The sequence below is a fragment of the Xyrauchen texanus genome, chromosome 12 (assembly GCF_025860055.1).
Source record: "Xyrauchen texanus isolate HMW12.3.18 chromosome 12, RBS_HiC_50CHRs, whole genome shotgun sequence".
NCBI lineage: Eukaryota > Metazoa > Chordata > Actinopteri > Cypriniformes > Catostomidae > Xyrauchen > Xyrauchen texanus.
The window spans coordinates 4965870-4978153 of record NC_068287.1 but is presented as its reverse complement, the minus strand read 5'-3'; the positions used below and the strand labels follow the sequence as shown (position 1 = coordinate 4978153).

Sequence of the window (12284 nt, the reverse complement as noted above, 5' to 3'; positions counted from 1 at the left end):
ATTAATTGACTTTATAGACATTACAGTTTTATCGTCTGTTAATGCTGATATTCTGTAAAGCTGCTTTGAAACGATGTGTGTTGTGAAAGGCGCTATACAAATAAAATTGACTTGACTTGACTTGTTTCTAATAAAATGCTCTGTGAGTGTACACTACACACTCAGCCATGTAGCGCATGCATTTTCAAAGTGTAATATTGTCCCAAAGAGAACTCCTAATGATTTTTTTTATAACACGGAAGCATTTGCTATTCAACAACTGACAGAAGTGAGCATTTTGGTCTGTAGGGCAGGCAACTGTTTATCTATTTGTCGGACCGGGAGGTGCTCCTCCTTGATAGTGTTGCTTGGGTTTGTCCCCCTGGATCGTGTTTCAGTGTCGGTCCATTGGGCATCAGAAGTTTCAGAATTCTACTCTACTAGATTTGCCTCATACAATTTTTGAAAACAGTAGGCAGTTGGGATTGCACAGTATGCAGTAAGCTATATGCCAGACATTCCAGTCCATCCCGCACATGCTTCTGGACCACCAATTATAAAACTGATGCTATCGCAGTGAGAGCTGCGACCTCTAGTGGTAATGTTGGAATTCTCAAAAGTAAAGTCTCATTAAAACATGTATATATTTATATAGTCATTTGTCTGTCAAACGGTGTGCATCACAGGTGATTTAGCATGTCATTTATCATATTTTTTCATTCTTATCTTAAATTATGTATCTAAATTCCCACCACAGTTTAATTTCCAAGTAAATAAATAATATATATATATAAATAATAAACTGGGGACTACAGACATACAATTGTTTGGTATGGTGGAAATGACACCACAACAGTGAGACAGTTGTATGTTTTGAAAAATAATGGAAATAATTTCCACATAATAAATATTGAAAAGGCTTATTTTTATGCCACTCTTATGTATAATAATTAGTATTTTTAATAACTGTTTTGTATAGTTTAATATTGAAAGTCTAGGACAAGGTTAATACAGTAACATATTTACATAAAAGGCCTCTGAAATGAAACAAGATAAATAATTAAGGCCTGGTAAAATGTTTCCAATTCAGTTTTAATGGGACCTTTATAAAAGCAATATATATATATAATATTCTGCCACTTCACAAGAATCCACCTCGGAGACTTGAAGATGCACAAAGTTGAAGAAACACCAACATTACACACGTACACATATCTTCGTTCAGTTTCCATGTCATCATATTTAAGGTCTTTTTATATTTAATAATTAAAAATCGTCACAACCAAACCTTTATGCACACATTCACCGTGAAGGTCGGGCAGCCTCCGTCCGGATCACAGACGCATGCGCATTAGCTATACAAGCAGGGAAATTGCTTCTTTGTTTCTTTTTTTTGGCGTAATATGAGGTAAAGGATCACTATTTATGATACCAGTATTGTCAGGTTTTATTGCTGATTTGAAATATATTCTTTGATCGTAATCTTGACCAACTGTTTTTGAGATTTCGGTCTTTCCCCATTAAAGTAGATTGGAGCTGCACTGTCATGACCGGAAATAGCCTCCCGAGAGCGTTCCAAAGATGGCCGACAGTGGACTGGCTTGCTAGAAAGACTTTGGTCCGCATACTCATCGGTGAGTAAACAACGCAAAAAATTCCAGAAAGCAAGCGATTTCTGCGCTCTGATTGGACGCTCGCGCCATGAATGAAGTGTGTCGACATAACCGTCCTCAAGACTGATTGGCCGCTGTTTAGCGTCAGTCACGCAAGTACACGCCCTTTCATAATGCAGCATGGGGAAAAGAACGTAACAAAATGAAGGCTTCTCAGCGGAATACGGTCTTAACATTGAAGTAGATGAAACGATTCGCGTTGGTTCACGGATGGGTATGTACATCGTGTTATTTGCATGTGTTTGACGGAGGATAATGTGCTTAATTCAGTGAATTGTCGAGAAATTGCGTTCAGCAGGGTGAGGAGCACATTGCAGCAATATAGCGCCACGTTCGCTTTATGAAGCAGTTCAGATCAGGAAGTGGAGCGTCTTGTATCAGCCCTCAACATCCAGCTGGTCGTGATTATGCTCGCTAGATTGAACAATCCTTCAAATACGTGAATGTGCGCGAATAGCGGGGACTGTAGATAAAACCAGCCCTGTTGACACTGAAGCAGATGCTAAACTAGCTTGTTAGCTCCTGTCTAGTGTGTCTATCAGCTGTTCAGTGCTCATATGGGCTCGAAACAGCGTCTGTTTCACGTATTCTACTAGCTTAAAACACACTATACTCTGACAGTTAACGTACATTAACCAATCTGGGCGAGTAACTGTAGTGTTGTTGGTTTAAACTCAAAGTAGGGTTGATCCATAAACTACTATCATGGTGTCCTTGATCGATATAGTCAACCTCAGTAATATAGGTGTTATAAGACGCTTTGGATAAAAGCAGGCATCAATAAAATTAAATGAGTATATGACTATTAAATAATGATAATCGAAGTCTGGTGTACGCTGGTGGAAACGGCTGATTTTGAAGGTTTCGAGACGCCGTAGTTTGTCAACGCATAAACACGAAATACAAATTAAAAAACGGTAAACTTGCCTGTTTCACACGAAATATTGAGTAAAACTAGTATTTTGATACTCTGACTGAAATTAAAATGATATTGGGGACAGTATGTTCAGAATGTCAGTTCTCAGTGAGAACACGTGTTTTGGTGAATCTTACGAAAAACATGTACAGGCCGAAAATCACAAGGAGACAAATATGTGATTTAATTTAGAATAAAGACAATTAAGCTCGTTGTTACGATCATTAAGATTTTTGTGTGTTGTGATGTTTTCTCATGGCAATAAAGCACAATTCGCCTGAAAGTCTTGTTACATTAATAATACTACATTTATATATGTCAAGTCTGTATTATATGTATTATATAATACATTGTTTTGTTTGTTCAGGTTTGAATTTCCATTTTTATTGGGGATCATCATTATTCTAATGCAGTATTTTTTACAGTCTGTTTTTATTTAATTCAGCATTAAAGGAATATTCCAGGTTCAATAAAAGTTGAGCTCAATCGACAGCATTTGTGGCATAATGTTGATTATCACAAAAATGTATTTAGGCTGTCCATTATTTTTATTTTTTTTAAAAAGCAAAAAAAAATCTGTGTTATAGTGAGCTACTTACAATGGAAGTAAATGGGGTCAATCCGTAAACGTTAAAATACTCACTTTTTCAAAAGCATAGCCACAAAATGTAAACAATATGTGTGTAAAAATGATTTTAGTGTGATAAAATCACTTGATAACCTTTTCTGTTTCAAGTTGTATCCAATTTTACAAATTTGGTGCCATGACAACGTAACCTGTAAACACTGTAATCCCGAAAAAATGACGATTTAAACAACTTTACATCTCAAATACTACCCGAGTTTGAATATAATTAATGTAATTTTATAAACTGCTTTTATAAAATTAAGCTTTACATTTCTGCCTTTTAACCCCTCCAAACAAATTGTCCCCATTCACTTTCATTGTAAGCGCCTCACTGTAACAGCATTTTTTCCCCGCCTTTTTCTGTTTTTTTTTTTTTAAAGAATTTTTTTTGTGGTTCTAAACATCATGACACACATGCTGTCGATTGAGCTTAACATGTATTGAACCTCGAATATATATAATATATATTATATAGGGATGCACCGAAATTTCGGCCGCCGAAAATTTTCGGCCGAAAATGGCACTTTCGGCATTTTCGGCCGAAAGAGAAAAAAGGCCGAAAATATATACCTCCTCGCCCGCCCCTCAGTGCTCAGATTTCACTCTGGATCGATCTAGCCCTTATCACAGCGCTACCAAACAAAGGCCGATCATGTCAGCGGTGTGGAAATTCTTCAAAGTTTCTGATAAGGACATCACATTTGCGATCTGCAGTGTTTATTCAGCAGAACTTTCAAGATATATATATATATATACACAGAGTACAGCAAGAGATTCTACAGGAAAATGTCACAACTAGCGCAGCTACACCACAACTTGAGACGTATTTATCTGAACTACGCCAGAAGCGACAATCCCCTTGACTACGGGCGCATAAACAAAGACCGCTTTCCTTTGCTTGCGCGGATTGCGCACAGGTATTTATCTGCCCAAGCACCAGCACAGAGAGTGAGAGACTGTTCAGTGCAGCATCTCATGTTCTTGATGAGCTTTCTGACAGGAGAGACTGTCAGAAAGTTTAGCAACTTTGTTCTTGAAGAGAAACCTGTCACTTGTACTTAAATAGAAAGCGGTCCAATATGATGTGTAAAGCAATTACATTACACTTGTTCTTCACTTGAGGATACATCTGTCGTTTACAGTTGCCTTTGGATTTAGTTCAATCACTGCTGTTTTGCACAATAATGTTCACTTAAAGTGTACATACGTTTACATAAACAGAATAGAGCACTGATCTATATATATAATTATATATTATAGTTATAGATCAGTGGAATAGAGGCCCTCTGCCATTCTGTGTTCTGCCTTTTTGTTTTAATTAAAATTACTGTTGCATATTTAAACTTTTTGAAAGATGTTAGCTAAGTTCATTACTTGACTGTTGTTTTGCATATAATAGTTTTCTAAAACTTTACATTATTTGGATAATTGTTAATAAAATCTGTCAAATTTGATTTTTACAGAACTGAAAGAATAATATTTAATATAGTTTTAATATATGTTTTGTCCAATTTTGGTGTTACTTTCAATAAAAGTGTGATTATTTTATTGGTTTGTAGTTTTTCAATTCAGATTAATTAATTTTTATTGATTAATTTTTTTTTTTTAAATTGGTAAAAATGTCGGTTTCGGGTTTTCGGCCAAGTGCATCCTGGATTTTCGGTTTCGGCCCAGAATTTTCATTTTGGTGCATCCCTAATATTATACATTTAAAAAAAAGTTCAGTAAATGCTACTATGATGTATAAATACTTAACATTAGAAATATATGTATTTTTTTAATTTAAATTTGTTTTTAGCCACCGTGTTTTTAAAAGATGTATGTTGCTAACAAGTAGCTATATAAGCACTAAAACCACCACTGGCGTAGTCCTTATACAGGGTGTCCTCGGGGCATTAAAAGTAATTAAATGGATTTTGCGAAAATTAAGGCCTTAAATGGTATTAAAAAGCATTAAATGTTATTCCTTATTAAAAATGTAGATAGTTTTGAAAAAATTATATTACCAATTTATTTTTAAAATAAACTTCATAATTAATAACTTCGATTTGCTGTCGCAAAATATGTTCATTGGTGTAATTGCCTCCGGCCGGTGCAAAAGTGCCGTAATGCCGGATGTTTGGACAGCGATGGGCTGGGACCTGTATGAGTTCGAACAGAGAAAGTACATTTAGTAAAGTCGCAAATTCCAGCAAAAGTGTCTGGAACACAAAGAATGTAGGACATGGTTCCAGCCCTTTGGTTGTCAACATGGAGCCTTTAAATCTCATATGCAGTCCGATGTAGGGTTGGGCAATGTCCCCTAAATTGGCAGTTGACGATGTTGACAGTAAAACATCGCGATGCACGATGATATCGTCGGTGGGGCGGGGCGGGGGGATTATATCATTTCATATAATTTTCAAAAATTATATGAAAAATTATAATTTCGTTATTTTACTAACCCAACTAATGACTCGTCGGCGCTTTATCAGTTGGTTGCACGACACGTGAATCATTTATTTTTTTAGCTTTTACTTAACTCTTTCCCCGCCAGCGTTTTAAAAAAAAAGTTGCCAGCCACCACCAGGGTTTTTGACGATTTTCGCTAAACTTTAATGGCCCGCAGAATATTTTCTTCCATGAATATATGAAGATGCTATATATCAAAATAAAGATCTGAGCCTCTGCTTTTAGGCAAAAAAAAAACGATTTTTATTTTATCTTCATTTGTTCTTTTTTTATTGCGACTTGAACAGAGGTCGGCTTTGTCAAAAAACAACATTTCAGACATAAAGCTGATAAAAAGGCATGTTTATGTCTGATATTTTGAGCTTCTCATACTCCACTTCTTCATGTTTGAGACGATCGCAGTCTGTTTCTTTAATCAAAGAGTTGCGTACTCTTTCAAAACATGCGCAGGGGTCTTCCTTACCGTATAACACCTAAAACACGGAAACCCAGAAAATTCCGTGTTTGGGGGAAGCGTTTTTTCATAAAACACGGAAAATTCCGTGTTTGGCGGGGAAAGAGTTAAGAAGAGTTGTGCACTTTTTATTTTAATATATCTCTTTACATAAATACTATTTTCCACTTAAAAACTATAATTTCGTTATTTTACTCACTGATGAGCAAAAGGTCGAGGCAGAAATGGCCATTGATAGGGAAGAGGACCCGCTGACTTGGTGGAAAACGAACGACAAAAGGTTTCCGTTCATGGCAAGATTAGCACGGAAATATCTGTGCATATATGCTACCAGTACTCCATCAGAGCGGGTCTTCAGCACAGCGGGTAGTGTAGTTACTCCAATCCGCAGCTTATTAAAACCAGATAAAGTGAATATGTTGATATTTCTGGCCAGAAACATCGAAATTTAAACATGGTCTATGGTGAAAGATATTAGACTTCTTTACGCATTTTTCCCATCCGTTCGTGGATCTATTTGATTTTGCATATTATTTTTTAAACGTTCATTTGTGTAGTTCATATGACCACTTTACAATATTTCAATAACATAATTTATTTTGTAGCCTGTGCTGAAGTTAATTGTGCTGCTAATTATAAGTGAAATGTTAATGCCGAGTTTCGGTCTGAGTGTTGTTCCGTTTTCTTGTTCTTTATTTGTTGTTCTTCTATGTTTTAATAAATGTGTGTTATTCATATTCACCTTGTTTCTTTCATTTGATTTGACATTATGGATTTATGGCCAAGGAAATTTTTCTTTAAAAGTATTAACCAGACAAAAGTTATTTGACGTTCAGCTGGTCTGGGTTTATCTTAAACTGCAGCTGCAGTGTATACAAGAGCTATGTGACAATGAGCAAGATTTTCTGAGACACTACAATTACTAATAATTAATTAATAAAGGCTATTTTCTTGTAGCCTACAACATAAAATATTTTAATCTAAATGTACAGTGTAAGACATGTAAAAAAAGACAAGAAGCTAACAATGTCAAGATCAATAATTGTGTAGCCTGCCTGACACGGTATTTTCACAGACTAACACGTCACGTCTCTGGCATATACTACAGTATTTAAAATAGCATATATGCATTAGTTATATTCTCAATTTAATTTACAGAGCAATCCCTGCAAAGTTTTTAGGTTAACTATAGAAGAGACTAGGATTAGTGAGTCACACTAGCAAGACTCGCAAAAGGGGGCGTGGCATCACGATGGTGGCTCTACATCGTGATGTTGGTCAGCCATCGATGATATCGTCCATCGGCACAACCCTAGTCCGATGGCCACAAATCGGCTGTAAAAGGCAGACAGCAATTAACTATGTCTAGTTTCTTTGCCGTGACCAACAAAGTAACCTCTTCAGCAACTACTACCACCACCACAACTGCTGCTGTAGTGACCACCGCTTCCTGCGGAGCTACTACCGAAGGAAAATAAAGCGACCTTCGATAAGCGTTTGGTTTGAATGCTCTAGTGTCTGAACACCTTTTTTTTTTTAGAAATGTATAGTTTGAATATATATATATATATATATATATATATCCTTGGTTAGTCATGGGTCATGTATGGCATTAAATATGTAAAAAAAAAAATTAAAAAAATGAAAATTCACTTTTTGGGTTATGACTATGTAATTTATGTTTTAGAACAAACGTCCAAGTATCTCCAAGTAATGTTACTACAGACCATGTTTTACTCATAAATCCTAAAGTGCCATTATAAAAACCTATAGGAAAGTCCAGAGGGAACCCATGGCTTGAAAATGCTCATTCTCTTCTGGGTTTTTGTCCTGCAACTTGAACAGATCTATTTAGTTGTGAAATAAGACATGAGCATGTTCTTGACCGTTTTGTTGAGATACACCCTTCAAGCAGAATATTCAATTCAGACTTCACCTTGACAATTTCCTGTGGCCTTTTGATATGCTTTCCCACTGCTTGTAGTAGATTTTGAAGAGTTTGATCACAAATACCTCTCATATTGTTTATTAATTATGTTCACGTGTGAAAGCAGTTCATCTGTGTACACATGCCATTTCACTGGGGATATTTATTTACACTTGGTCACTTCATACATTTTTATTGATCGAATAAGAGACCTGATCATGAGAGACCAGGTGTAAATGCTCCAAGACGTATTCGAGACTGATGCGTTCCATTCAAAACTCGGTTAAGTGTGAATGCTTCTGGCTGTTCATGCCATATGTGTAAATCCCCGCTGCGTGTATGGTCTGAAACCCAAATGTCCTCGTGTTCCATTGCCGGACACCAATTCAGAGTAAATTTCCCTTCGCCTTTGAAGGAATGCAATGATGGTTGTACAAAGTGACATTTATTTAATAAAAATATTTTTTTTTATCAAAGTGAGTATCAGGCACAACAGCGCCGCTATAACACGGGCCGCTGTCTTGATTGTTTTGGTTGGATAGATCACATGACTTAAAATGCATCATCGTTTTCCAAAGCATCCGTTTGCACAGTCCACACTACAATGCGAAAACGGCATTTTCAAATTTATCCACTTTGGAGTGCGTTTTCAAAAGGCTCAGTATTCGCGGACACAAACGCAGACTCAGTGTGGATGGAAGTCCATAACGGAGAGAAAAAGATGCGTGTTCAAATAAAAACGTATTAGTGTGGACTAGGCCTTACTAAAGACAAGCCCAGAGGGGAAAAATACACATTGCACACACACACGCGCAGATATCTGCTATGGAAGCCATGGAGTGCAGATTAGAAATTAATTAAGAAATAAATGATCTATCTATTAATTTGACATTAAACAATTTATTTGAATAAACCAATTTATAAATAGACCAATAAATAGGTACATTTAAATGTGTTTATTTAATTCACGTTTAAAAATGTAATTATATTTAACAAAAAAATTGTGCATTAATAAACATGTATTCATGTTTAAAATGAAATTAAATGTAACCATAAATTAGCATATTAATTATTAATTTGCCAGTCACTTTTCTTCATCTATTTGCCATGGCTTTTCTCTTTTGTTTTACTTTGGCTATTCTTTATCCATTTGACAGTTGAGTTTAAAAATTCCATTGGACTGTTGACACATGGGAACAACCATTGAACTTTCAACTCCGTTTTAAGACACACACACACACACACACACACACACACTCTCTACCACTTCCCACCTCAAGGAGATGTAATACGGTCTATCATTGGACAGCTGTTGATATAGGTTTACTTGGTCTATGAAGCCCATGCAAAAACAAAAAAAAACGGATGCAAGTCGTATAAGAATTTAATGGTCACTTGTCCAGGAAGGGAGCCGGTAACAGCAATGTCTTCAACTGAACCGATCCGTGCCACTGACTGAAAGCACGTGGCCACCATGTTCGTGCTCCACTGGCTTGAGGTACCGAGCAGCTGGAGAAAGGTGCCGGACCTCCGGGCTGCAGCGATGACTAGATCATATCCGAAGCAGACGCTTGCTTCTCTGTGCTGCCTAACCTTCCTGTTAATCATCAATTTCATACGACTTTACTGTATGACCGCTATATTTGTGAACAAACCGGAACAACTGGAGTGGTGGCATAGTGGGCTAAAGCACGTAACTGGTAATCAGAAGGTTGCCAGTTCAATCCCCACAGCCACCACCATTGTGTCCATGAGCAAGCACTTAACTCCAGGTTGCTGTGGGGGGATTGTCCCTGTAAGAAGTGCACTGTATGTCGCTTTGGATAAAAGTGTCTGCCAAATGCATAAATGTAAATGTTAAATCCCTATACTGTTCCTGGATCATCAACCACAGGGATTCAATAAAACTTCACTCAACTGTTTCCATTTACATAACTTGATAAATTGATACTGCTGTTTGCTTACACAACCAGAAATGTTTTTTATTTTATTTTTTCAATTAAAGTTATATCTTTTAAATGATGTGGCTTTATATCACACAATTCAAGCAGTAAAACACTTTTATTCTTCAATTTTTTTAATTCAGAAAATGTTTAGCCTAAAGTTATGATGTTTTACCTCAAACATCTGTGACATGTTAGTTGGCATTGTCTGCCAATAAATGTAAAACACAATCAAGTCTGATACAATTAAACTGTAAATTAATGTTAAATCATAACAGCCAGACTGCAATTGCAAGAGAGATATGTGATAAAAGTAGCAATATATCACAAAGCACTTTAATGCCAGTATACAGAATGTGTGTGTTTAATGTGTGTATAGCTAATATTATAGTCAATATGCATTTTTAAGAAGAGCCACACAACACAAGATTAAAGCACAGACTTGATTTCCAACATTATAAATCATGTACACAGCAGGTAGATGTGGAAAAAATAATATACAGTATTTTTAAATGAGCATTCCAACAATAATTGAAGCTTTAGCATTTTCAATAGTGTACTCACCTTCTGTTCTGTGGATCAGCTGGTCCACCTTTTCCTGATCATACTCGGGCAATTTCTTAATAAAAAATGTTACTTATAATATTACAGTTGTGGACATAAAGTGTCTTGAGTGGAATGTGATATCGCTGAAAGTGGATGTGGTGTCACCACTTGATAAGAGTGGATGAGGGAACAGGGGAGAGTGTGTGTGTCTTAAAACTGAGTTGAAAGTGCAATGGTTGCTCCCACGTGTCAACTGTCCAGTGGCATTTTTATAAACTCGATTGTCAAATGGATATTAGAAAAGCCAAACAGATGAAGAAAAACAATTGCCACTTTTTTAAAACCCAAATTGGCATAAAGGTGCATTTAATGACTAATTAATGTGCTATTTTATTGTTACATTAATTAAATACAGAATTTATTAATGCACTATTTAATTGTTAAATATAATTAAATAAACATTTAAATGTCTATTTATTTGTCCATTTATAAATTGGTTTATCCATGTTTTTAGTTTCAAATGAATATATTGTTCATTCCTTTTTAATCGGCACTCCGTGGCCTCCATAACCTGCACATGGGGTAAATCATTTGAAATCAAATAATAAATCACACCTTTTAAATTCACTGTCCAGCATTAGCATAATCACAGAAGTGAACTTATTTGCATGTAGCACTGGAAGTGAATATTTATATCCGTTTGGTGGAGATTAGAGGTAGACTGATATATCGGTTTTACAGATTAATCTGTGGCAATAATTGCTTTTTTGGAGTCGGCTGTCAGCAAAAATCTATGCCTATAGTTGCTTATAGTTTTTGCCATGGTAAGAAAGAATATGAAAATTGTTTGACATTATATAAATCCATTTTAAAAACTATCGGCCAATTAATCAATTATCGACCTTCAACCTACAACCTTCATTTTTGGCAAAATCCCCTATTGGACGACCTATAGCGGAGACACATTTATGTGGCCGAGTGTAAATGGAATGTGCTTATTCAATCGGATAGCAATCCGAACAGTAAAAACACAATGTGACCAACCGTTTAGTAACCAGCTTACATGAAAATCTAAAATTACCACAGTTACAGTTGCTGTGTGGAGAATTTTAAAAGTGCGCTTCAGGCCTAAAAAGTAATGGAAATGTCTATAGTCCGTATATTTTTGTCTATGCTCGGCTTTAAAATATTGAATTGGCTAAAAGTTGCTCTTCACAAGGACATTCTGTATGAACTCATTTTTTAAAATTCAAATAAATAAAGACTAACAACTGAAAAAGTTATTTAAATTATGAAGTCAATTAACACAGGGTCTAAAGCAAATTTAAATTCATAATTTGACAACAGTGTTCAAAAAAGTACTGAGGTGCAGGTGAAAATGTTATTTAATGATTACTACGTTCATGTACCCTTGATAGAGTATTTGCATGGTAATCCAAGGAAAACCATGGAAGTAACAATGCATGTCCATAAAACATGGTAGAAATTAGAGGTTGACCTATATATATATATATATATATATATATATATATATATATATATTGGTTTTACTGATTAATCCTGCTGATAGATGCTTTTTGGAACTATCAGCAAAAATCTGTGTCAAGTTGCCGATAGATCTTTAAATGAGATATAACATGAAACAAAGGCAACCTGAGTAAACACAAAATGCAGTTTTCAAACATATATATATTTTTTTTATTGAAGCAAAAAAGCAACGAAACGCTACCGATAACTGGAGATCAGTCTTTCACAACGCTGTGGTAG

At 35.7% G+C, this 12284-nt stretch overlaps 2 protein-coding genes across 3 annotated transcripts in view; one reads left to right on the top strand and one right to left on the bottom strand.

Annotated features, from left to right (window-relative positions):
* Positions 1–12284, bottom strand: part of LOC127652895 (gastrula zinc finger protein XlCGF8.2DB-like) — a 228421-nt gene that overhangs the window by 109193 nt on the left and 106944 nt on the right. The window lies entirely within an intron of this gene.
* The window catches only part of usp36 (ubiquitin specific peptidase 36), a 42683-nt gene continuing 32142 nt past the window's right edge, over positions 1744–12284 (top strand). Inside the window, exon 1 of the mRNA XM_052139330.1 lies at positions 1744–1866. The gene's annotated coding sequence lies outside the window, so the exon portion shown is untranslated. The remainder of the gene's footprint in view (positions 1867–12284) is intronic.